Below are 27,723 nucleotides of genomic sequence, written 5' to 3' on the forward strand. Positions count from 1 at the left end.
GCTTGACTTGTGGATTGGTTGCTTTGACCATCAGATGCTTGAGACCGATTGATGCAATTCTTGAGGATCTCCTAGACCTGTGGGTTAGGACCCACACACTCTTCCGCTGCGCCACTCTGATCTTGTTGGTTGATGTTGATCGCATTGTCTTCATTGGGGTTAGCGGCTAACCCCCTTAACAGGAGCGTTGATATGCACTTGGTGAAGATGCTGTCGACTCTGATCTTGACTGATTTGGAGGAGTTGGAGGTTGCCAAATGGACAGGTGCAAGAGATAAGAATAGCGAGAAAAGGTAAGTATAGATAGATTAGAGAGAGCAGGGGGAGAACCCAACTACTTAACTCTATGGCACTCACCGAGTAAACTGATGTCATTGCGGACCAAGGGCCACAACACATCAACACTCATCACAAAGAAGCAAATCAGTCATCACACAAAGACAAATAACACAAGCATACAACAACAAACATCTCGTTGCTATACATTAATGTTAACTAGATGGTGGTCTTTCCTTAAAAAGGGAAACTACTCCAAGGCCAACAAAGGCCAAGGGGAATGATAAGACACGGAGGGTAGGGGCATGAGCATAATAAAGGATGGAGTTAAAGCAATGACTGTAACCGACAAGGGAGAGAATGCAACCAAGGGCAGGGTAGGTAAACACCATTCTCAAATCAAGATGGGAAAGATGATAGTTTAAAAGGTAGGCATAAGATGAGCATCATGGGAAGATCTAGTGATTACAAGGTCACGAAAGGTAACAGGCAAAAGCACACCAAAAGATTGAGTTAAGACAAGACTTGCAATGCGACAGAAGGATAGGGAACGAACAAGAGCGGGGAGGGGTAAGACACACTCTTGAACTAAAACAAGAGAGTAGGCTTTAAAATGCAGGTACGGGATAAGCATCAAGGTAAAGATCGAGGGATGACAAGGGTGAGATTGATAACGGGCAAACACACAACAAAGGATGTATTTTAGACAAAACTTGCAATGTGTCAAAGATGGGGGAGCAGTCAACGATGAAATAGATGAGGCATTATCCCCGAACTTGGATGGAAATGAGGAGACTTCAAAGGATAGGTTCAATGTAAGCAGGAAAGCGAGGGAATAGATATCACGAGGGTCTGAAGGTGATAACGGGCAAGGATGTAGGAGAGGAGGTAAATGGGCATAAGAACCAACGATATACGTATCACCAAGTATGGAGTTAAGACAGGACCTGCAAGTGGAAAAAGCAGGGGGGTACTTTCAAGGGCTAGATAGGTAAGTAGCCGCTCTCAAATTGAGGTGGAAGAGAGGGGATTTTTTTTAAAGAGTAGGGATGAAGATGAGTATCAAGGCAAGATCGATGGACGACAAGGTGAGGGTGATAGCAAATCAAAACACAGCAAAGGATGGAATTAAGACAACGCTTGTAAGGCGAAAAGAAGTGAAGAGAAATCAAGGGAGAGGTAGGTAACTCGCAACTCTCAAACCGGGTTGAAAGAAAGGGGATGATTTAAAGGATAAATTTAAGGTAAGCATTTAGGTAGAAGACATAAATATCGCAAGGGCCAAAGGCGATAACGGACAAGGGTGTAAGAGAGAAGATAAAGGCATAGAAGAGCAAGTGGTACAAATACAATAACGAATGGAGTTAAGTCTGGGCCTACACGTGGTAAAGAAGAGGATATAGTCAAGGGTGAGATAAGTAAAACATATCTCTCGAATTGAGATAGAAAAGAGGGATTTCAACAAGCAGACTTAAGATAAGTATCAAGGCAAGATCTACAGATTACAAAGGTAAGAATGATATCAAACAAAAGCTCAACAAAGGATGAAGTTAAGGTAAGACAAGACTTGCAAAGCGACAAAGGGAAAGGAAACCAACAAGAGCAGGATGGGGAAGATAACGCTCTCGGATTGAAATGGAATAAGTGAGGCTAAGAAATAGGTAAACATCATGGTAAATATGGAGAGAGGTCAAGGGTCAAAGGTGATAATAGGCAAGGATATAAAGGAAGAGGTAAATGTGAAAAAGAACAGGAATCTAGGTACAATCAAGAATAGGGATAAGATAAGTCTTGCAATAGGCAAAGTATAGAATATAACCACGGGTGAGATAAGTAAGAGACCACGCTTGAACTTAGGTGGGAGATTGGAGGTTTCAGATAGCGAACATAGCATAATCGCCAAGGTAAGATTGAGAGATGAGAAGGATAAAGGCAATAAGAAACAAAACATAACAAAGGATGAGGTTACAAACTCGCGAGCCAAAGAAGAGGATACAACCAAGAGAAAGAAGGTATGAGACGGAAGAGGGGCGATTTTAAAGGGCAGGTATGAGACAAACATCAATGTAGGATATAGAGGTGTCAAGGGTGCATATGATAATAATTAAAAGCATAACAAAGTATATAGTTAAGGCAAGACTCGCGAAATGACAAAGTGGAGAAAACAATCAAGGGTCAGATAGGTAAGGTTCCAACAGAAGGGTTGAAGTAAAGATTCATTACCGAGTGGAGTTACAAGGAGACTACGGGATCACCAAGGATATGCAAAGTAGAATGACCGCTCATGGACCATTAAGAAACAAGGGTGGTCAAGGGCACGTTAACTGAAATGTCTTAAACATATATTGGGATATAAAGGTAAGCACATATAAAAATAAGAGTAGGCCAGATTCCAATGGTACGAGCATACCAAGACCAAGGGCATAGAAATTGTCGAAAGATAGCGACTTACAACCGAATAAGAAATGATCCCAGAAGACAAGAAGGTCATGAACACCTAAACTGAACGGTTTATATGAGCAATAGAGGTACAAGGGTAAGTACTTTAGATTAAGGGATAAGGGTATTAAAAACGCAAGGATACAAGCATGTCAATAACAAAATGGAATAGAGATGGTCAAATAGTAGCAATTTAATAGTGGATGAGGAAAGAGTCCTAAAATACTAAAGGCTATGGTAGGGGGCATCTACAAAGATGTCGCAAGCACAATATGGGATCATATCTAATAAATTGATAGAAGTATAGACCATACTAGAATAAAATACTTTTTGGCAAGGGGCATATAGGAGCACAACATAGAATTAGTCGAGGTGACTAATATTTTGAAGCAGAATCAAGGATGAGATGGAGTAATAATCAATAAGTCCTTAAAACGACCATTGCTACTCTAGGTCAGCGGTCCTACAGTCAGCACGACTTTGATACCACTTATGTCACACCCGGTTTTAGAAGGTAAACCGAATGCGAACCATGTACGTGCCAGGATCAGAAATTCACGTACACAGCGATTACATAAATGACTCATCATAGCACAATGCTTCGAATTACAATAAAGAGTAAGTAATAATATTACAGACTAGAGTCATTTACATAATATAAATCAAAGTACACAGAATCGAAACGTAGCCAACGTAAATAAACCCACCACAGGCAGCTGACTGGGGGAGATCGCTAGCCTAATCCTCGAACTCGTCGAAGTCCTGGAACTCCTGGAGGTCCGCCTCGACACCTTCTTCTTTACCTGAGCATAGATTGCACCAAAGGCAACCTGGTGTTTTGTGAAAGCAAGGGTGAGTACACATCAACGTACTCAGCAAATGTCCCGTTTGGCTGTAGTGGACTAGCTTTATGTGGGGTTAAGTTAAGCAGTTGCTTTTAGTTGGTCAGGTTATTATTACTAGTAGAAAGCTAGGTTTTAGCATTAACCCAAGTTATTAACCCAAAGTACCCTTTCCAAACGGAAAGAATACCACTTACCATTACCATAATCATAATAGAAACCAGCATTATCCTCATCATCATCTGTAAACCAACCATCTCTGATCAAAGTATCTCTAATCAATGGAGCTCCCTTGGCCGCTCATAACCGCGAGCACGGCTGATATATCAGTTTCATAACACTCTGCAGAGGTTGCGCACTTTACCCACAAGTCGTGATTCCCTCTCTAGCCCGGGCTTGCAAGACCCTTATTCACTACCGAGGTGAATGGCCAGGGATTCACTACGAAGCCTTTACAAAGATTCCCTGAGGCTGTAGCCGCTCGTTAGGTTTCCTAAATGCACCGCACTCCTCCCCAAGGGGCGAACCAACCTTGGCAGAGCGAGCCGCATACACCGAGCCCCATTAACGGCACGACGGCGAAGCGAACTACACCCCAGTTCCTCTAATTAGTCAGCTAAGGGCATCCCATTCCACCCTCATGGTTGCACTGTTTTCCCGGGCGGTCATCCAATGAACAGGTCCTTACGGAGAGGCACTCGAGAAACCGCTCGAGCCCCCTAAAGTATCACCAGTCCAACATCATAATCATAGAGACAACATCGTATCATAAATGTTCACATCATGTTCATTGATTAAGGTAAAGCAATAGCATGAAGCTAACCATAATAACCCAAAAGGTAATCAAGGATAAGGTAAATACAAAGCTAGTCAATCCTTAGGTTGATCATGGTATGCGGGTTGATGAATTATAAAGTAAATGGGACATAATAGGTCAGAGGACACTTGCCTTCACCAAACCGATGCTCAGGGTCTTCAACTTCGTGGAACTCGAAGAGCTAGATCACTTGGTCGCCGAAGCTTGATCGTCGATTCCTCAAAGTTCGGAATTGGATCGCAGTCTATCCGCGACGCACAGCAAATACAACCAGGAACAAACAAACAAACAAACATATATATATATATATATATATATATATATATATATATATATATATACACATAAGAACATTACACCATACAAGATAAAATGTAATAACACATGCAATACGAAAAGGAACGCGTTACTACGGTCACGCGAGGACAAAGAAACGTCGAAATCGCGTTTACGCTAAACAAGTATTGACTATAGCATTTAGTTCGACATGATTATATTAATATACCTTTATTAAATGTAGGTTAAAACTAATACTTTGTTACGACTGAAATACTATTTTAATAGTTAATGATCACCCAAACAGCTAATTAACTGACCTGAGCCATTATAAGCGAACCGCTTAATCTCACGCGCGGACAGCGCGCGATACGCGCGCGGCAAGGCACGCGACACACGCGAACGGCGCACGATAATGCATGCGAACAACACGCGCGGACGACACGCGACGACGCGCGCGACATCACGTGAAACAACACGCGGCCACACGCGAGAACTGTGCAATTATAAATTAGAATCGCTAACCGATCCCGCATCCCTATTAAGAAATTGTTAATTATAACATTTGCATCAACGTGATCACATTAACGGGCATTTATACGAGAATAGGTTAGAGCCATACCTAAATTGGAATGTTATTTTATTAACCATTGGACCAACAAATAATCAATTAACTAGCTAAATTCTATGATGTGACAAAATACTATTATACTTCGTTTGGATGTCGGTATTGGAAGGGAAGGAAATGAATTGGAGAGAATACCAAATCAGGCTTGACATTGAAATGGATTACAAATGAAAACCGTTGTTTGGATGGCCATAAAATTGGCTTTTGGAATCACAAGAGCCATCCAAACTCAATTTCTGTTTGGATGCAGAAAACATGGAATTGAATTTGTACAGAGGAGCAACGAGCGTCAGCCTGATTCCCTACAATTCGGAGGGAAGAGGCTCCGGATTGGTGGCAGTAGGGCACATGTGCTTCGAATGCTGAGATGGTATTGGACACCATTTCCCATTCTGGATTCTCGTACATCCAAACAACGATATTCGAGTTGTCCAATATCAATTCTGAATTCTAAGGTTGAATGACAACATCCAAACAGGCTGTTATTAACATATACTTGACATGAATACAAAGTTATCACAATCAGAACAGGATCAAATATATTTGCGATGCACACACATTAAATACATACTAGTTCACGGTTCAAAACGATGGAATTTCATGCGGCCACAACCACCTCACCCACGAACACGATGATTGCTTCTTCTCGTCCTCCACTGCGCACATGAGGACCAACACGACGGAAGGAGTTCGGCGAAGGTGGCCTTTCGGTCGACCACGACGGTTGGGTGCCGGTCAGGGCCCGCAGGGAGCACACCGCAGGCTGGCCACGCAGGCTGCTGCGCAGGGCAAGCCGCGGGCCGCCGCGCTGGCTGCCGCGCTAGGGCCACGAGCCCTGCCACGGGCGGGCTGGCTGTGCCGCGCAGGCCGCCGTGAGCACGTCACAGGTGGGTTAGCCGCGCACCGCGCGCTGGGCACCGTGTGCCACGCCAGCCGGCTGCGAGGCCACGCAAGGCACAGGCAGCTGCGCCACGGGCCGAGCCGGTGCTATCCGCCGCGCTGGCTATGCGGGCTGGCCGACGAGCCGCCGCGCTGGCTACGCGGGCTGGCCGCGGGCCGGTCGGCTGCGAGCAGGGTGGGGCAGGGGGCCACGGCCGCGCAGGGAGGCCGCCTCGCGCTGCACTGCCGGGGGCGGGCGCGCCGGGACTGCGCCGAGGTGGACGCGACGAGCCGCGCACAGGGCGAGGGGGCGCGCGCGCCATGGCTGGCCGCGCCAAACGCCGGGCGCCGGAGCTGCCACGCCGGGGTGCCCGCGCCGAGGCAGCGCGCCCGCGCTGAGGCAGCACGCCCGCGCCGAGGTAGCACGGCCGCGCCGGGGCCGCGCCGGCCACGCCGCAGGTCCCGGGACCGCGCGCCCTTGTCGCCGAGCCGGGCCGGGACGGCTGGCTAGGCGCGTCGCCGGCCGCCGCGACGCTGCTGGCCACGTCTGGCCGCTGCACGCTGGCGAGCCGCGCCGGGCCACCGAGGCCGTTGCAGGGGGGCCGGGGAGAGGGAGGGGCGGGGGAAGGGGAGGGCGAGCGGCGTCGAGGGAGAGAGAGAGGGACGTGCGCGGGATCGGGGAGAGAGAAGGAGGTAGGGGGAAGGGGGGGTGGGGCTGACGAGCGGGCCCCACCAGGGGGGTGGCGGCGGCGGCGGCTGGGGGAGGGCGCGACCTAGGGTTTTGGGGGTGGGGCTGCTGCGCGCGGGGTGGGCCAGGTGGGCCGCGCGGGGGAGGGGGCGGCTGGGCCGCCGAGCCAGCCGGCCCAAGGGGAAAGGGGGAAGGAGGGGGGCTGCTGGGCCTGCCAAAGAGCTGGCCCAAGAGAGAAGGGGGGCTCCTTTCTATTTTCCATTTTCTTTATCTTTTGTTCTTTCCTATTTTCTTCACGATGTTAAATTGAATTCCTTATTAAACCCATGCTCCACAAAATCACTCATCAAACAAAGTGAAAGTATACGCCAGCATGATGCAGCAATCAAAGCACTCATAGGGTTTTAATTTACTTAGGCTTACACATAGATATACAACAAAATGATTCCTCACTATTTAGAAAAAGAAAAGAAAAGTAAGGAAAAGAGAGAGTAACGCCTGAATTTGGTAGATATTAGAAAAGAAATTTTATACCCCAAATTCAGGGTGTTACAGCCTATGCCGCTCACCATTCTTTCAGGTTGTTTCAAATGGACGTGAAGAGTGCTTTCCTCAACGGGCCAATAAAGGAGGATGTGTACGTGGAACAACCCCCTGGCTTTGAGGATGACAGGTATCCCGACCACGTTTTTAAGCTCTCTAAGGCGCTCTATGGACTTAAGCAAGCCCCAAGAGCATGGTATGAATGCCTTAGAGATTTCTTAATTGCTAATGCGTTCAAGGTTGGGAAAGCCGATCCCACTCTTTTCACTAAGACTTGTGACGGTGGCCTTTTTGTATGCCAAATTTATGTCGATGACATAATATTTGGTTCTACTAATCAAAAGTCTTATGAGGAGTTTAGCAGGGTGATGACACAGAAATTTGAGATGTCGATGATGGGCGAGTTGACATACTTTCTTGGGTTCCAAGTGAGACAACCCAAGGATGGCACCTTCCTCTCCCAAACAAAGTACACTCAAGATCTTCTCAAGAGGTTTGGGATGAAGGACGCCAATGGGAACCGACAGACATGTCGACCTCAACAAAGGAGGTAAGTCCGTTGATCAAAAAGCATATCGGTCTATGATAGGATCCTTGCTTTATTTATGTGCTAGTAGACCGGATATTATGCTTAGCGTATGCATGTGTGCTAGATTTCAATCCGATCCAAGGGAGTGTCACCTTGTGGCCGTTAAGCGAATTTTTAGATATTTAGTTGCTACGCCTTGCTTTGGGATCTGGTATCCAAAGGGGTCTACCTTTGACTTGATTGGATACTCAGACTCCGATTATGCTGGATGCAAGGTTGATAGGAAGAGTACATCAGGGACGTGCCAATTCCTAGGAAGGTCCCTGGTGTCTTGGAGTTCTAAGAAACAAACCTATGTTGCCCTATCCACCGCTGAGGCCGAGTACGTTGCCGCAGGACAGTGTAGCGCGCAACTACTTTGGATGAGGCAAACCCTCTGGGACTTTGGCTACAATCTGAGCAAAGTCCCACTCCTATGTGACAATGAGAGTGCAATCCGCATGGCGGATAATCCTGTTGAACATAGCCGCACTAAGCACATAGACATCCGACATCACTTTTTGAGAGACCACCAGCAAAAGGGAGATAGCGAAGTGTTCTATATTAGCACCGAGAACCAGCTAGCCGATATCTTTACCAAGCCTTTAGATGAGAAAACCTTTTGTAGGCTGCGTAGTGAGCTAAATGTCTTAGATTCGCGTAACTTGGATTGATTTATAACATACATGTGTTTTATGCCCTTGATCAAGTTACGTTATGCATTTATGAGATTTATTGTTTATTCATGGTGCTCAAGTTGTGCAAGGGATCCCCGGACCTCACAAGTCCATGTGTGAATGATGCACATATTTAGGGGGAGAAGTGCTACAACTTGACCCTTTGAGACTAACAATTGTGCTTGAGTTTACTTGATGTAGTCTCAAAGGTGAATTGAAAGGGAAAGGTGAACTTGGACCATGCAAATACTTCCACTGCACTCCGGTATTAACTCCAAGTTCATATCTATGCTCTTATTGCCTTTTTGCTCTTAATTGTCAATTTTGGTGAGGCAATGGGGTTAAAGGGCCAATAATGATCCCGTTTTGGTGCTTAATGCCAAAGGGGGAGAAATTAAGGCCAAAGCAAATGGATCAGCTACCACTTGAGAATTTTGAAAATAGTAGAGTTATAACTTTTGATGTGTCATGAGAATTTTGAAAATAGTAGAGTTAGAACTTTTGATGTGTCAAAATGCTCTTATTGTCAAGATTGGGTCCCTTGTGGGGAGAATTAATGATTATGAGAAAAGGGGGAGTTTTTGGCACTCGTTCAATTTTTCAATTGGAATATCTCTCTTTGTGCCCAAACAAGTGAGTTTGACTTAGAGATAGGAAAATGAATTTGATTTGCAAAAACATATCAAGTGGTGGCAAAGAATGATCCAAATATGCCAAATTTGAGTCAAAAACAATTTGGTCTTCAATTTGAATCAATGTTGCATGTTTTGCATTTGCTTTTTGATGTGTTGGCATAAATCACCAAAAAGGGGGAGATTGAAAGGGAAATGTGCCATTGGGCCATTTCTATATTGTTTTGGTGATTAAGTGCCCAACACACATTCTCTAAGTGTTGAATTGTGCCGAAGATTGAAGAAGTGAAAATCATGTAACAAGGTACATTTCTAGACTTAGTACATTGATTTAGGTACTAATGTATTGTGTCTAAGTGCTAGAAACAAGAGAAAAGCGATTGGAAATGAGTTGGCTCCTGCTCGGTCTGGGTGCAACGGACTGTCCGGTGGTGCACCGAACAGTGTCAAGTGGTGCACCGGACAGTGTACGTTGCGCCAGACTAGTCTTGGTGAATAGACCACTCTCGGGACTCGACGGTGGCGTACGACTATATATCACTGGACTGTCCGGTGGTGCACCGGACTGTCCTGTGAGTCATCCGCGGCGAAGTCGTCGCTCTCGGGAAATGTTTAACGGCGTACGACTAAAATTCACTGGACTGTCCGGTGATGCACCGGACTGTCCGGTGATCCAACGGTCGACTGTGCCAACGGTCGGCCGCGCAATCCGCGCGCGACGCGTGGGCGCGCCAACGGTCGGCAGGGGGCACCGGTTTGTCCGGTGTGCACCGAACAGTGTCCGGTGCGTCAACTGCCACGAATTTGCAACGGTTGGATGCTCCAGAAAAGGAAGGAGATCGCACACCGGACAGCTACAGGGACTGTCCGGTGCGCCACCCGACAGAAGGCAAGATTTGCCTTCCAAGAATGCCTCCAACGGCTCCTAGCTGCCTTAGGGCTATAAAAGGGACCCTAGGCGCATGGAGGAGTCACCCAAGCATACTTCAAGCATTTTAAGTCTTCCACACTCCGTCTCCACACACTTGATCGACTGTGTTAGTGATTTGAGCTCCGTTCTAGCTGTGAACTCGTTGTGATTCATTTTGAGCTCAAGTCTTGGCTTGTGTGCGTGTGTATTGCTGCGGATTTGTGTGTGTTGCTTTCCATCCTTACTCTAGTGCTTTCACTATGATCTTTGTTGTAAGGGCGAGAGACTCCAACTTGTGGAGATTCCTCGCAAACGAAAAAGAGAGATAAGCAAAGAAAAGCCGTGGTATTCAAGTTGATCATTGGATCACTTGAAAGGGGTTGAGTGCAACCCTCGTCCATTGGGACGCCACAACGTGGAGGTAGGCGAGTGTTATACTTGGCCGAACCACAGGATAAACACTGTGTCTCTTGTGATTGCTTTTCTGTGAGTACTTGTGTGCTCGCAAGAGCTCGCTACTTAGCCATACTAACACTTAACCAAGGTTTGTGGCTATTTAGTGTTGATTTTTACAGGATCACCTATTCACCCCTCCTCTAGGTGCTCTCAACACTTTTACCCAGCCATGATTCCCTCTCTAGTCTGGGCTTGCAAGACCCTTGTGCACTCACGAGGTGAATGGCCAGGGATTCAGTACGAAGCATTTACAAAGATTCCCTAAGGTTGTAGCCACCCGTTAGGTTTTCTTAATGTACCGCACTCCTCCCAAGGGGCAAACTACCCTCGGCAGAGCGAGCCGCATACACCGAGCTCCATTAACGGCACGACAGGGAAGCAAACTACACCTCATTTCCTAATTAATTAGTTAAGGGCGTCCCATACCACCCTAATGGTTGCACTGTTTTTCCTCGGTGGTCATCCAATGAACAGGTCCTTACGGAGAGGCACTCGAGAAACCGCCCGAGCCCCCTAAAGTATCACAAGTCCAACATTATAATCAAAATATCATCAATGTATCATAAATATTCTCATCATGTTCATTGATTAAAGTAAAGCAATAGCATAATATTAATCATAGTAACCAATTCCCAAAGGGAAAACAAGGACATGAAAACAGAATACTAGTCAATCCTTAGGTTGTTCATAGTATGTAGGACAGTGAATTATAAAGTAAATAGGACATAATAGATCAGAGGACACTTGCCTTCACCAAACAGATACTCAAGATTTTCAGCCTCGTAGAACTCAAAGAGTTTGATCCCTTGGTCGCCGAAGCTTGACCGCCGATTCTTCGAAGCTCGGAAATGGAACGCAGTCTATTCGCGACGCGCAACGAATACAAACAGGCACAAGCAAACATATACTTGCATAAAAACATTACAACATACAAGATAAAATATTATAAAAGCAAGCAATATAAAATAAAGAGCGCTTCTACGGTTACGCGAGGAAAAGAACTGCGATAGTCGAAACTATGGTCGAGGGGTTAGCGTGTTTACACTAAGCAAATATTAATTAGAATATTTAATTCGACGTAACTATATTAATCGCTATTTATGAAATATAAATTAAAACTACCTAGTTTTTACTAACCTACTGTTTAAATTTTAGATGATTAAATAAATAACTAATTAACTGACATGAGTAATTATAAGCGAACAGCTTAATCTCGCACGTGGATAACGCGCGATACACGTGGACAGCGTGCGACAAGGCGCGCGACAACGCGAACGACACACGACGACGCTCGCGAAACATCACCGCGGCACGCGTACGACGCGCGGGCCGACATGATACACAGAACTAATAAATAGACAACATGATTAAACTAAACAATTATTAATAAGAAATATTTCAATTAAGGTTAATCATGTTGGTGACTAATTATAAATGTGCAAATCGAATTCCTAAATTAGATTTTAAAATTGAAATATCGTTCCAGTGGCCATTGGTCAAACAAATGTTTAAATAAATTAAATAAAATATTCAATTGTCGGCGTTTCGATCCCGGAGGGTCCCTGGACCGACGAGTAAATTGTCGCTGCGTGTCCCAGCCCAGATGGGTCGGCGCGAGACGGGCACAAAGGGGGGAGAACAGTAAGAGGAACCCGCGGCCTTCGTGTTGTCCTGCGCCCAGGGCGGATGGATGCGCTTGCAGTAGGGGGTTACAAGCGTTCGCGTGGGAGAGATAGAGAGAGAGCGAGAGCCTTATGCGTCGGCCCGTTCTCCCACGCGGCCAGCCCTCTCGTACGAGAGCCCTGGACCTTCCTTTTATAGGCGTAAGGAGAGGGTCCAGGTGTACAAGGGGTGTAGCAGTGTGCTAACGTGTCTAGCAGAGAGGAGCTAGAGCCCTAAGTACATGCCGTCGTGGCAGTCGGAGAGGTTTTGGCACCCTGTTCATGTGATGTCGTGGCCGTCGGAGGAGAGTTGGAGCCCTGCGAAAGGACAGATGTCGGGGCTGTCGAATCCTTGCTGACGTCTCCTTGCTTCCGTAAGGGGCTGAGAGCCGCCGTCGTCATGGAGCACGCGGGGCGCCATCATTATTTGTTTACCGGGGCGAGCCAGATGGGACGCCGGTCTTGCTCCCCGTAGCCTGAGCTAGCTAGGGGTAGGGTAATGATGGCCCCCCCCTGTGACGTGGTCGGTCCGAGCTCTAGGTCGGGCGAGGCCGAGGTTCCTCCGAGGTCGAGGTCGAGTCCGAGCCCTGGGTCGGGCGAGGCGGAGACCGTCTTTCGAGGCCGAGGCTGTGTCCGAGCCCTGGGGTCGGGCGAGGCGGAGTCCGTCGTCCAGCGTTGAGGTTGAGCCCGAGCCCTGGGGTCGGGCGAGGCGGAGTCCGTCTTCCGAGGTCGAGGTTGAGTCCGAGCCCTGGGTCGGGCGAGGCAGAGACCGTCTTCTGAGGCCGAGGCTGTGTCCGAGCCCTAGGGTCGGGCGAGGCGGAGTCTGTCGTCCAGCGTCGAGGTTGAGCCCGAGCCCTAGGGTCTGGCGAGGCGGAGCTTCCTATGGCTCCCGAGGCTGGACTTAGCTGCTGTTAGCCTCACTCTGTCGAGTGGCACAGCAGTCGGAGCGACGCAGGTGGTGCTGTTTTCTTGTCAGGTCGGTCAGTGGAGCGGCGAAGTGACTGCGGTCACTTCGGCTCTGTCGACTGAAGAGCGCGCGTCAGGATAAGGTGTCCGGCGATCCTTGCATTAAATGCTCCTGCGATACGGTCGGTTGGCGTGGCGATCTGGCCATGGTTGCTTCTCTGCAAAGACTGGGCCTCGGGCGAGCCAAAGGTGTGTCCGTTGCTTGAGGGGCCCTCGGGTGAGATGTGAATCCTCCGGGGTCGGCTGCCTTTGCCTGAGGCTGGGCTCGGGCGAGGCGAGATCGTGTCCCTTGAGTGGACTGAGCCTTGACCTTAATCGCGCCCATCAGGCCTTTGCAGCTTTGTGCTGATGGGGGTTACCAGCTGAGATTAGGAGTCTTGGGGTACCCCTAATTATGGTCCCCAACAGTAGCCCCCGAGCCTCGAAGGGAGTGTTGATACTCGCTTGGAGGCTTTTGTCGCACTTTTTTGCAAGGGGGCCGACCTTTCTCGGTTGCGTTTCGTTCCGGTGGGTGCGCGCGAGCGCACCCGCCGGGTGTAGCCCCCGAGGCCTCGGAGGAGTGGTTTGACTCCTTCGAGGTCTTAGCGCGTTTCGTGATGCTTCGGCCGGTCTGGTTGTTCCCTCATGCGAACTGGTCGTAGCCCGGGTGCATAGTCGAGTCCCAAGTTATCGGGCTGGTATGTTGATGCTCTCAACGGTTCGGCCGGAGCCGGGTTTGCGAGAGCAGCCCCCGAGCCTCCGCACAGAGCGAGAGGACGGTCAAGGACATACTCGGCTTTTTTCATACGCCCCTGCGTCGCCTTTTCCGCAAGGAGGAGGGGGGAAAGCGCCATGTTGCCCTCGGAGGGCGCCGAACATGGTGTCTCCAGCGAGTTGCTAACGGGTAATCTGAGTGGACGCCCGTGCCCCATTCGTTAGGGGTCAGCTAGTGGCCCGGAGGCGCGCTCCAAAAGTACATGCGGGTGATTCGCCGGACCCGGTCCCCTTTTGATGGGGTCCGAGGGCTCGATGCCTCCCTCTGGTGGGATTCCGTTACAAAATCATTCCCGTCGGTCTCGGAAATGTCCTAGGGTACCTCGGGAGCGTAGCCCGAGCCTTGGTTATGTATCGAACGTACCCAGGGTCATCCCTTGCTCTGCGTGCTCTGAGGCGGCTATCGAACCCTTCGGGGGCCAGCCTACGAACCCCTGATCAGTAGTGGGCGCGGAGCCCGAGTGGCCTGAGGCGGCCGTTGAACCCTTCCGAGGGGCCACCCTTCGAACCTCTGACCAGTAGTGGGCACGGAGCCCGAGTGCTCTGAGGCGGCTATTGAACCCTTCTGAGGGGCCAGCCTTCGAACCTCTGATCAGTAGGGGGGCTCAGGGCCTGCTTCCTTCGCGGAGAAGGATCCCTTTCAGAGTATCCCCTTTCCCGGTCCCTGTAGCAAGAGAGAGAAAGAGGAAGAGGAAAAGGATACAAAATCGAACGACGTGGCGCACCTTTTTTGACGCGGTCATTATGGCGGAGGTGAAGCGTAGCCTGCTTTGCCTGCCAAAGGTGCCGCCTGTCCTGCCGCAGAGTTAATGCGACGGGACGAGTGGTTCGCGGGGCAGCCGTTGTGCGTGCGCGAGCCGTTCGAGGAACGGAACACGGGCGCGTCGTCTTCACGCCGTGGGAGAGGGTTCTCTCGCTGTCCCAGGAGGGGGCGTGAGCTTGCTGACGACTTGACTGCTGCTTCCGCCCGCCTGCCACCGCCATTACTGTCGGCCCATTTCTGGCCGTATTGACCGTCGCGCCTTCTCTCGCGGCTGACTGACCCGTGACCAATGTGCTCAGTTGGCACTGTCGGGTCATGCGCAGGGTCGCCTCGAGTCGCGGCACCGGTTCCACAGTCGAGAAGGCGCGGTACTGGCGCGAGTGGCAGTGCAGTTTCTTGCATGTAGTAACCGATGCGCCGGTTACATGACGTGTGGGCCTGGACCTCCAAGCTGGACGCGTCAAAGTCGAAAGGGTGCGTCCCCTTGGTGCGGTTGCATGCCGCCTGCATGGCGGTCCGCCCTTTCACCCGCTGGTCCGGGCGATAGTGGAGGAATGCTTGTAACCGCTGGGCTGTTGTGCGCTCCGCGCGCGGCGGTTTGGCTTCTTCTGTCTTGGGCCAGCTTGCATGTCGCGTGGGACCCAGCCCCCGTGTCGTAGGGGGATGACCTTGCAGCGTGTTGGAGAAGACTCAGTCCGCGCCGGCTGAGGACGCAAGTGGGGAGAGTCGCCTTTAAAAGGAGGGTGACCCCCTTGGATGGCGACCATGTCTTTGCACTCCCTTTATGCATCGCGTCCTTCCACCTTCCGAGCCCCCGGATGGGGAGCACTCGCGTCGCTTTCGTCTTGCTGTTGTTGGAGGAATGCAACTTCGCGGAAGTTGGTACCTTTCAGCCATCGCTCGGCTTCAAGGATTTTCATCGGGCAGCCCGGCTGCATCCCCTTGCCGGTGGTCACCCAAGACGGTAACCACCAGTTCGATGGTGGGGAGAAGCGAGCCGGGCTGCGGCCTCTGCCCCTCCCTCAGCTTCAAGGATGTTCATCATCCTGGCTGGGGCGGAGGCCGGACTGAGCCGGAGCTCTACCTCCCACGTGGGTTCGCGGGTCACCTTCTCCCTCAGCATTCAGGGGAGAGGGCGCTCACCGGCCTAGCGGGAGGGTCAGTCTTCGACAATGCGGGGCTGGTCGGCGGCGAGCGTCGTCAGCTTCAGCGCGTTGGGCTCGCTGGCTCAGCTGGCTCTGGCTCGGCTCCCGGTGCCCCCTCCCGCCGCGAGAGCGGTTGTCGCACCGCGCGCACCGGAGGACCGCCCAAGACGACGCGCGCTGCTAGGGCGGCGTTCGTGTTCTTGGGTTGTCCTGCCTTTGCTCCGGTACGGCGCCTCTGCGCGGAGGTCGGTGCTCGCCCGTCCGGGAGGATCCGAGTGGGGATCTGCCGGTGGGCAGATTGCTTCCGTCGTCGGTGCTGAGGCGGTGGCGGCTGAAGAAGTCCTCGTCGCCGACGGGATCACCGCCACCATCCGCGCTCCGGGCCTCCGGCTCTTTGGCTTTGATAGCTTGTCCTCGCCCCTCGAGTGGGGTCATGGGCAAGGGGCTCGTTGCAGCAGCGTCCGCCCTGAGGCCATCTCTGCTGCTGTTTGGCCATCTGGAGCAGAGGTCGTTGTCGCTGCTGCCGGAGCGGGCGGCGGTGAGCCACCTGGGGTTTCGTCGCCCCGCAGGCCCTCCAATGTGGGGGGTTGTTCGTACCTGCGGGGGTGGAACCGGAGTTCCGTTTGTAATGGCACCTTGAGTGCCGGTGTTTGTTCATTGTGGCTGTCGGGGCCTGAACATGTAGGTATTTTTGGGTGTAATACCGTGTTTTTTCCTCATTTTCGAGCACTGGAACTCGCCTGTCGGCTAGCCGAACCGCTTAACCAAATGTGAGTTGCTCTGTGCGGAAGGTGACGAGTGAGGTATCCATATCCCGGAGGCGTAGGAATCCCTCGGCTCGGTCGGCCTTGCCGCCTGAGGCTTCACTTGCTTAGTCAAAGAAACCCTCGGCCGCTCTGCGGTGAGCCGGGGCCGAGGGCAGCGGTGTCAGCGTGGACAGAGGCGGAGTTGGCTCGAAAAAGGAAGCTTCGTCGGCCGGGGGCTGGCCGGGTCGTCCACTGGCGGGACCAACGCCGGAGTCGGGTTGCCGAGGCCACGAGCCGGGCTAGTGTCCTCGGGGGATAGCTGGCTGAGGTTTCGGGGCGGCCGGCCGAGCCGTCTGCTCGGGCCGGGTTCCTGGAGGAGACCCTGGCGGCGATGGCCCGGGCGTGGTGCTGACGTCGTCCTTCGGAGCGGAGATCCTTCGCCCGTGTTGCCGTCCGAGGCTCGGTCGGACTTCGCCGAAGGTGGAGTTGACGCCGAGGGTGCTGCTGCTCCCCCTCCATCGACGTCTGAGCCTGCAGGATCGGTTCGCCTGTAGTATGCATATGTTTTTTGCGGCCGCCGAGGCCTAAACATACTGTCGTCGCGTTGTAAAGCTGTGTTTCTTTTCCTCTTGTTTCGAGTATCAGGGCTTGCTCGTCGGTAGCAGAATCGTTTATCCGAGCTAGAGTTACTTCTCACGGAAGGTGATGAGTGAGGTATCCGTATCCTGGAGGCATAGGAATCCCTAGGCTCGGTCGGCCTTGCCGCTTACGTGTACTCTTGCTCGTCCGCGGGATTCTATTATCGACGTAGCCGAGAAAACCCGAAAAACTGTTTCGGCAGAAAGTCTTTTGAGCGTTAAGGCTTGTTCGGTCAGCAGGATCACTCATCCGAACGCGAGTTACTTCTCGCAGAAGGCGATGAGTGAGGTATCCGTATCCCGGAGGCGTAGGAGTCCCTCGGCTCGGTTGGCCTTGCCTGCTTACGTGTACTCCATCGTTTTCATGATCCCACTACCGAAGTAGTCGAAAAGCACGAAAGATATTCTGGCAGAAAGACTTTTTCCGAGGAAAATTTTGACGCAGAGGGGGTTCCCCCCTTCTAGCCCCCGAGGGAGGGTCGGGCTTTGCCGAGGCAAGGCTGCCCCTTCCTTGATGGTTAGACTTCATATGTAAACGAGGTATATGAACGGCTTGAAAACATCTTAAGGGTAGAAGCGACGTAGCTATCGGATGTTCCAAGCGTTGCTGTAGACCTCGCCTTGACTGTTGGCCAGCTTGTACGTCCCGGGCTTCAAAATCTTGGCGATGACGAACGGCCCTTCCCAGGGAGGCGTGAGCTTGTGCCGCCCTCGGGCATCTTGTCGTAGTCGAAGCACCAAGTCGCCCACCTGGAGGTCTCGGGACCGAACCCCTCGGGCGTGGTAGCATCGCAGGGACTGCTGATACCGCGCCGAGTGTAGTAAGGCCACGTCCCGAGCCTCTTCTAGCTGGTCCAGTGAGTCTTCTCGGTTGGTCTGGTTGCGTCGGTCGTCGTAGGCCCTCGTTCTCGGGGAACCGTATTCTAAGTCTGTGGGCAAGATGGCCTCGGCCCCATAGACTAGAAAGAACGGCGTGAAGCTCGTGGCTCGGCTCGGCGTTGTCCTCAGACTCCAGACCACCGAGGGGAGTTCCTTCATCCATCGCTTGCCGAACTTGTTGAGGTCGTTGTAGATCCGTGGCTTGAGTCCTTGCAGAATCATGCCGTTGGCACGCTCTACTTGCCCATTCTTCATGGGGTGAGCTACGGCGGCCTAGTCCACCCGGATGTGATGATCCTCGCAGAAGTCCAGGAACTTTCTGCCGGTGAACTGGGTGCTGTTGTCGGTGATGATGGAGTTCGGGACCCCAAAGCGATGGATGATGTTGATGAAGAACGCCACCGCCTGTTCGGACCTGATGCTGTTTAGGGGTCGGACCTCGATCCACTTGGAGAATTTGTCGATGGCGACGAGCAGGTGCGTGTAGCCCCCGGGTGCCTTCTGCAAGGGACCGACAAGGTCCAGACCCCACACAACAAAAGACCAGGTGATGGGTATTATTTGCAGAGCCTGAGCGGGTAGGTGCGTCTGCCTTGCATAGAATTGACACCCTTGGCAGGTGCGGACAATTCTAGTGGCGTCGGCCACCGCGGTCGGCCAGTAGAAACCTTGTCGAAAAGCGTTTCCAACAAGGGCTCAAGGCGCTGCGTGATGACCGCAAGCCCCCGAGTGTATTTCTTGTAAGAGCTCCTGGCCTTCGGCGATGGATATGCATCGCTGGAGGATGCCGTAGGGGCTGCGGTGGTAGAGCTCCTTCCCGTCACCCAGCAAGACGAATGACTTGGCGCGCCGCGCCAGTCGCCGAGCTTCGGCTCTGTTGAGGGGTAGCTCTCCTCGGTGGAGATATTGCAGGTACGGGGTCTGCCAGTCTCGATTAGGCGAGACCCCATTCCACTCTTCCTCGACGCGCAGAGCCTCACCCTCGGGGGCTGAGGGTGCCTCGGGCTGAGCCGAGGGCGCCTCAGGCAAAGCCGAGACCTTCTCGGGCTCGGGTGTGTCGTTTGTCTTGACTGAGGGTTGATGTAGGTCCCGGGAGAAGATGTTCGGGGGAACTGTTGTTCGCGTCGAAGCTATCTTCGCTAGCTCGTCTGCAGTCTCGTTGTACCGTCGGGCGACGTGGTTGACCTCGAGCCCGTAGAACTTGTCCTCCAGGCGCCGAACCTCGTCGCAGTAGGCTTCCATCTTCGGGTCACGGCAGTGGGAGTTCTTCATGACTTGGTCGATGACAAGCTGCGAGTCACCGCGAGCGTCGAGGCGTCGGACCCCTAGCTCGATGGCGATGTGCAACCCGTTGACCAGAGCCTCGTACTCAGCCACGTTGTTGGACGCCGGGAAATGGAGGCGCAGCACGTAGCGGAGGTGCTTCCCGAGAGGCGAGATGAAGAGCAGGCCCGCGCCTGCTCCTGTTTTCATCAGCGACCCGTCGAAGAACATGGTCCAGAGTTCCGGTTGGATCGGAGCTGCCGGGAGCTGGGTGTCGACCCATTCAGCCACAAAGTCCGCCAAGACTTGGGACTTGATGGCCTTCCAAGGGGCGAACGAGATTGTCTCGCCCATGATTTCCACCACCCACTTTGCAATCCTACCCGAGGCCTTTCGGCACTGGATGATCTCCCCCAGGGGGAAGGATGACACCACAGTCACTAGATGAGACTCGAAGTAGTGTCGCAACTTCCGCTGCGTCAGAATCACCGCGTACAGCAGCTTCTGAATTTGTGGGTAGCGGATCTTGGTCTCGGACAGTACCTCACTGATGAAGTAGACCGGCCTCTGGACGGACAATGCATGCCCTTCTTCTCGTCTTTCGACCACGATCGCGGCGCTGACCACCTGAGTGGTAGCGGCGACGTAGATCAAGAGGGCTTCTCCGGCACCGGGGGCACCAGGATGGGTGTGTTCGTAAGGAGCGCCTTCAGGTTCCCGAGGGCTTCCTCGGCCTCGGGGGTCTAAGTGAAGCACTCGGTCTTTCTTAAGAGGCGGTACAGAGGTAGGCCTCTTTCGCCGAGGCGCGAGATGAAGCGGCTCAGAGCCGCAAGGCATCCCATGACCCTCTGTACGCCTTTCAAGTCCTTGATGGGCCCCATGTTGGTGATGGCCGCGATTTTCTCCGGGTTGGCCTCGATGCCCCGCTCGGAGACGATGAACCCCAAAAGCATGCCTCGGGGGACTCCGAAGACGCACTTCTCGGGATTGAGTTTTACGCCCTTCGCCTTGAGACACCGGAATGTCGTTTCAAGGTCGGAGAGGTGGTCGGAGGCTTTCCTCGTCTTGACTACGATGTCATCGACGTAAGCCTCGACGGTCCGACCAATGTGTTCGCCAAACACGTGGTTCATACACCTTTGGTATGTCGCACCCGCATTCCTCAAACCAAATGGCATAGTAACGTAGCAGTACATGCCAAAAGGTGTGATGAAAGAAGTCGCGAGCTGGTCGGACTCTTTCATCTTGATTTGGTGATACCCTGAGTAGGCATCGAGGAAAGACATGGTTTCGCACCCAGCAGTGGAATCCACGATTTGATCGATGCGAGGCAGAGGGTAGGGAACCTTCGGACATGCTTTGTTTAGACCAGTGTAGTCTACACACATCCGCCATTTCCCTCCTTTCTTTCTCACAAGCACAGGGTTGGCAAGCCATTCGGGATGGAATACCTCTTTGATGAACTCTGTGGCCATCAGCTTGTGGATCTCCTCGCCTATGGCTCTGCGCTTTTCTTCGTCGAATCGGCGCAGAGGCTGCTTCACGGGTCGGGCTCTAGCTCGGATATCCAGCGAGTGCTCGGCGACATCCCTCGGTATGCCAGGCATGCCCGAGGGACTCCACGCAAAGACTTCGGCGTTCGCGCGGAGAAAGTCGACGAGCACTGCTTCCTATTTGGGGTCAAGCTCGGAGCCGATCCGGACCCGCTTGGAGGCGTCGTTGCTGGGGTCGAGAGGGACGGACTTAACCGTCTCTGCTGGCTCGAAGTTGCCGGCGTGGCGCTTCGCATCCGGCGCCTCCTTGGAGAGGCTCTCCAGGTCGGCGATGAGGGCCTCGGCGTACTCCACGCACTCCACGTCGCATTCGTACGCGTGTCGGTACGTGGGGCCGACGGTGATGACCCCGTTGGGGCCCGACATTTTGAGCTTGAGGTAGGTGTAGTTGGGGACGACCATGAACTTGGCGTAGCATGGCCTCCCCAGTACTGCGTGGTAGGTTCCTCGGAACCCGACCACCTCGAACGTGAGGGTTTCCCTTCGGAAGTTGGAGGGAGTCCCGAAGCAGACGGACAGATCGAGTTGTCCGAGGGGTTGGACGCGTTTCCCGGGGATGATCCCGTGAAAAGGCACCGCGCCCGTCCGGATCGAGGACAAATCGATCTACAGGAGCCCGAGGGTCTCGGCGTAGATGATGTTGAGGCTGTTGCCTTCGTCCATGAGGACCTTGGTGAGCCTAACGTTGCCGATGACGGGGTCGACAACGAGCGGATATTTCCCCGGGCTCGGCACGCGGTTAGGGTGGTCGCCCTGGTCGAAGGTGATGGGTTTATCGGACCAGTCTAGGTAGACTGGCGCCGCCACCTTTACCGAGCAGACCTCCCGACGCTCTTGCTTGCGGTGCCGAGCCGAGGCGTTCGCCACTTGCCCACCGTAGATCATGAAGCAATCGTGAACCTCGGGGAACTCCTCTGCCTTGTGATCCTCCTTCTTGTCGTTGTTGTGGGCCCTGCCACCTTCCACCGGTGGCCCGGCCTTGTGAAAGTGGCGCCAAAGCATGACGCACTCCTCAAGGGTGTGCTTGACGGGCCCCTGATGATAGGGGCACGGCTCCTTGAGCATCTTATCGAAAAGATTGGCGCCTCCAGGAGGTTTCCGAGGGTTCTTGTACTCAGCGGCGGCGACAAGGTCCGCGTCAGTGGCGTCGCGTTTCGCTTGCGACTTCTTCTTGTTCTTCTTCTTGGTGCCGCGCTGAGCGGACGCCTCGGGGACGTCTTCCGGCTGGCGGCCCTGGGGCTGCTTGTCCTTTCGGAAGATGGCCTCAACCGCCTCCTGGCCAGAGGCGAACTTGGTGGCGATGTCCATCAGCTCGCTCGCCCTGGTGGGGGTCTTGCGACCGAGCTTGCTCACCAGGTCGCGACAGGTGGTGCCGGCGAGGAACACGCCGATGACGTCTGAGTCGGTGACGTTGGGCAGCTCGGTGCGCTGCTTTGAGAATCGCCAGATGTAGTCCCGGAGAGACTCTCCCGGCTGCTGGCGGCAGCTTCGGAGATCCCAGGAGTTCCCAGGGCGCACATACGTGCCCTGGAAGTTGCCGGCGAAGGCTTGGACCAGGTCGTCCCAGTTGGAGATCTGCCCCGGAGGCAGATGCTCCAGCCAGGCTCGAGCGGTGTCGGAGAGGAACAGGGGGAGGTTGCGGATGATGAGGTTGTCATCGTCCGTTCCACCCAGCTGGCAGGCCAGTCGTTAGTCCGCGAGCCACAGTTCCGGCCTCGTCTCCCCCGAGTACTTTGTGATGGTAGTCGGGGTTCGGAACCGGGTCGGGAACGGCGTCCGTCGTATGGCCCGGCTGAAAGCCTGCGGACCGGGTGGTTCGGGCGAGGGACTCCGATCCTCCCCGCTGTCGTAGCGTCCCCCACGCCTGGGGTGGTAGCCTCGACGCGCCCTCTCGTCGAGGTGGGCTCGATGGTTGCGGTGGTGGTGCTCGTTGCCGAGGTGACCCGGGGCCGCAGGCACCCTGTTGCGCGTGTGCCCGGTGTGGACCGAGGCTCCCCGCATGAATCGGGAAGTCGCGGCGCGATGCTCTGAGGGGTACCCCTGCCATCGGGAGGCAGAGCTTTCGGCCCGTCGGACCGCGGCATCCTCCAGGAGATTCTTGAGCTCTCCCTGGATACGCCGCCCTTCGGTGGTCGATGGTTCCGGCAACGCGCGGAGTAGTATTGCTGCTGCAGCCAGGTTCTGGCCGACCCCACTGGAAGCCGGTGGCGGCCTTGCCCTGACGTCGTCGGCAATGCGGTGCTGGATGCCCTGGGGTAGATGACGCGCTTCTCCGGCCGGAGCTTGGTCTGCCCATTCCTGCCCGATGTTCCGCCGGAACTGCTCAAGTGTTCCTGCTCCCTCGTCGAGCCTGGCCTGCATCTCGCGGATTTGCTCGAGCTGTGCGTCCTGACCCCCGCAGGGACTGGGACCACAGCTAGCTCCCGAAGGATGTCAACGCGAGGCGCATGCCTAGGGGGATCGCCGCTCTCTGGCATACCAAGATGGTTGCCTTCGCCGGGACCCCCTAGATCGACGTGGAAACATTCACGACTTGGGCCGCAATCCTCATCGCCGAAGCTGCGGCTACCATCGGAACAATCGGAGAGGCAGTAGTCGCATGCGGTCATGAAGTCCCGCATGACACTAGGGTTACCGAGCCCGGAGAAATCCCAACAAAAGTCGGGCTCGTCATCTTCCTCGGAACCCGAGGGTCCGTAGGTCGAGACGGTCGTCAGTCTGTCCCAGGGTGACCGCATATGGTACCCCGAAGGGTTGGTACATGCCTCTATGAAGGCTTCCACCGAAGCGAGGTCGCTTGGTGGGTCGAAGCTGAATCCAAAAGGCACGAGATGGGAATCGGTCGGTACCTCTTGGTCGACGGGCGGTGACGAAATCGCGTCGGGGGCGGACTGCACCGTTGTCTCAGGTACGAGGGCGACGCCCAGCAAGTCCTTCGCGAGCGTGCTGGCGTCGTTCGTCTGCTTGGGGTTGGAGTGTTGCGGGGAAACGGCGCTCGTCTTCGTCTCAGACGCAAGGTCGAAGCCCGACGTGTCCCCCGCTGGGGCGCCGGCGTCGTCGACTTGCTCGACAGCCGACGAGGTGCCGCCTCCTGCTTGGCCATGGTTGCCCCGCCTCCTCCTCCGTCGGTGGGGGAGGTGACGGGACAAACCCGGATGTCGTTCTTCCGCCATGTGGGGAAGACGTCGTTGATTCCGCCACCGGCGGGCGGGCTGACGGCCGCCATTGTCGCTGTCGCGGCGGAGGAAGGAGTATCATGCCGTAGCTGCCGTCGAGGGACATGAACTCAAGACTCCCGAAACGGAGCATCATCCCGGGTTGGAAAGGTTGCTGGAGACTACCCATCTGGAGCTTGACGGGAAGCTGTTCGTCAACACGCAGCAGGCCTGTAACACCCTGAAATTGGGGTATAAAATTTCTTTGCTCATATCCACAAATTCAGGTGTTATTCCTCTCATCTCATCTTCTCCAATCTCTTGTTTTCTCTTTTTCTATAGAAGAAGAGTGGTTATTTACAAGTGTAAATGCAAGTATAATTTAATAGGTTAAACCCTAAGGGAAACAATGGTTGTTGCATCATGTTGGAAAACATTTATTTTGTTTGTTTGTTGTTTGATGAATGGTTTGCTTGATCTTTCAATTAATCATTTGTTTGTGCATAGTGTCAAACTGAAATAAATAGAAAAGAGTAAGAAAAATAAAAGAAAAGGAAAAAATAGATTTCAGCCCAGCCCCCCTTCCCTGGCCCAGCGCGCCATCCCCCCCTTCCCCCTCTTCCCCCCCCCCCCCCCCCGCTCGGCCCACCGCGCTAGAGCTTCCCCGTGGGCCCGCGCGCTGCTCGGCCCAGCTCCCAGCCTCGCTCGCGTCGCGGCCCACCCCAGCTTCCCCCGCGCGCGCAGCCAGCGCGCCAGCCCAGCTCCGCGGCGGCCTAGCCCCAGCTCCCCCCCGCGCGCGCAAGGCGGCCCAGCCCAGCCAGCCGCGCCTGCCAGCCCCAGCCCGCGCGCGCAAGCAGCCAGCAGCCCGCCCAGCCGCGCGTAGCGCGCCCCTGCGCGCAACCGCTCGCCCGCGTGGAGCGCTGCCGCCGCCGCCGCCACTCCAGCCGGGCCCACGCGTCAGGACGCCCTGTTCATCTCCTAGAAACCACCAGACGCACGACTTCTTCGCACGCCGCACGATTTCTTCGCCCGACGCACAGTTTTCTTCGCCCGTGAGCCTGGTTTCTCGCCCGGCACCGCTCCTCCTCGCCTCGCCCTCGCTCTCTGCGTCCCCTGCGCCGTCGGAGTGCCGCCGTGGTCGCCGTGTGCGCGCTCGCCGCACTCGCTGCGCAGCGAGTCTCGCCGTCGCGCCGCCGTCGAGCCCACGTCCCGCTGCAGCGGTCGCGCTCGCCGCTGAGGTGAGCCCACCCTCTTCCTCTCTCTCCCCCACTCTTCTCCTCTCGATGTACTGCTAGTTCGCCATGGCTAGGGCTCGGATGAGCCGACCCGGACGCCCCGTTCTTCTCCGTCCTGTCGCTTCGTCGGTCGAGTGCCCCAGCCCAGTCGTCGTCTCGCCGGTTGGCCCCTGCGCAGTGCTTAGCCCGCGCGTCCAGCAGCCCCGCGCGCTCTCGTCCGGCGAGCAGAGGCCGCCGTCGCCTAGCGCCGACGTGGCAGCAGCATCCCCTCGTCGATGTCGCAGCCTCGCCCCTGCGCGTCGCAGCCAGTCGCTGCGTGCTCGCTGCACGCCCAGCACCCCTGCCGTGGCTAGCTAGGGTGACTGAATCGCCGAGCCCGACCCCGCCGACGTCCCTGCAGCCCGTCCCAGCCGTTCGTCTACCATCGCCGTGCCTCGGACTCACCAACAGCCATGTCGCGCACGTTAAATCGCGCGCGCGCGCAGCGCCTCGCAGTGCTCTCGCAGCTGTCATCGCGCAACTAGTGCGAGCACTCGCATTTGCTTGCGCGCAGTGCGTCGACGGGACTCCGTCTACGTTCGCCTACCCTTCGTCTACCCCTAGACGACTCTCGTCTACCCCCATCTACCCCTCGTCTAACCCCGTGCGCGTTCGTGTCGTTCGCCACCGCCCGCGCGTCGCGCAATAAATCGTCGCGTGCTGTCCGCGCGCGTTGTGCGTGCTGTTCACACGTGTCGTCGTGCGTTTTACGCACGCTAATGATTCATCTCACCTAGAATAGCTCGCGCTAATTAAATATATATTTAAGCAACGGTTATTCGAACAACACACTAATCGGGACTAAGTAGTAATTTTACTCGGCATATGATTATTGTCCGTTAATAGGATTACGTCGAACTAAGTATTATAATTCATATTCGCTTAGTATACATGTGATATCCCTCGACCGTAGTATCAGTCGTCTCGGTTCCGTTCTCGCGTAGTCGTAGATGCGAATTCTTTGTCGCGTGCATATTTATTTGATCTATACTGTTGTATGGTGTACTGTTTTCTACCATTTCAAGAATGTTGGATGTATGTTTGCACTCGCGTAGATATCAGGCCGTTCGTGGAGTCTGAGGGAATTGCAGGAGAAGACCCTGAGCAGCAGCAGCTTGGTGAAGGCAAGTGTCCTCTGTCCCATTATGTCCCATTTACTTTATAATATATTGTCCCGCATACTATGAACAACCTAAGGATTGACTAGCTTTATATTTACCTTATCCTTGAATACCCTTTGGGTTACCATGGTTAGCATTTTGCTATTGCTTTAACTTAATCAATAAACATGATGTGACTATTTATGATACGACACTGTTATCCTGATTATGTTGATGATATACTTGTGGCATTTAGGGGACTCGGGCTGTTTCCCGAGTACCTCTCCGTAAGGACCTGTTCGTTGAGAGACCACCCGGGATAACAGTGCAACCATGAGGGTGGAATGGGGTGCCCTTAGCTAATTAATTAGTGGAACTAGAAGTGTAGTTGCTTCGCCGTCGTGCCGTCAATAGGGTCTAGGCACAGTGCTTGCTCTGCCGAGGCTGAGTGCCGAGGTTCTTTCGTTTTGTCTTTTTTTAGTCACCCTCCTGCGGGGAGAGGTACTGTGTTTATCAAACTGGAGAAACCTAACGGGCAGCTATGACCTCTAGGGAATCTTTGTAAAGGCTTCGTAGTGAATCCCTGGCCATTCACCTTGGGAGTGAATAAGGGTCTTGCAAGCCCGGGCTAGAGAGGGAATCACGGCTCATGGGTAAAGTGTGCGACCTCTGCAGAGGGTAGTGAAACTGGTATATCAGCCGTGCTCACGGTTAAGAGTAGCCTTGGGATCCTCTTTGATTAGAGATACGAATGGTTCGAGATACAATGGTTCTATTTATGATTTTGGTTCGATGATGATAAAGATGTTCCTCGGTGAGGAAATGATTCACGGGTTAGTTATTGCTAAAACCTGGCTTCACTAATAATAAATACCTGACCAACTAAAAGCAACTGCTTGAGCCTAACCCCACATAAAGCTAGTCCACTTCAGCCAAACGGGGCATTTGCTGAGTACGTTGATGTGTACTCATCCTTGCTTTACCACAAAACACCAGGTTGTCCACATTGCAACCACTGCTCAGGAGAAGACGAAGTCATGGAAGGAGACTTCCAGGAGTTTCAAGACTACGACGAGTTTTAGGTGTGGGTTGGCGGCAACCCCCAGTCAGCTGCCTGTGAAGGCCTTATCTTTACTGCGTTTCGCTAGCACTTTGATTTAACTGTTAAGTTGATGACTATGTGGATGTCTATGACT

Source organism: Zea mays, chromosome 10 (assembly GCF_902167145.1).
Source record: "Zea mays cultivar B73 chromosome 10, Zm-B73-REFERENCE-NAM-5.0, whole genome shotgun sequence".
NCBI classification, from domain to species: Eukaryota; Viridiplantae; Streptophyta; class Magnoliopsida; order Poales; family Poaceae; genus Zea; species Zea mays.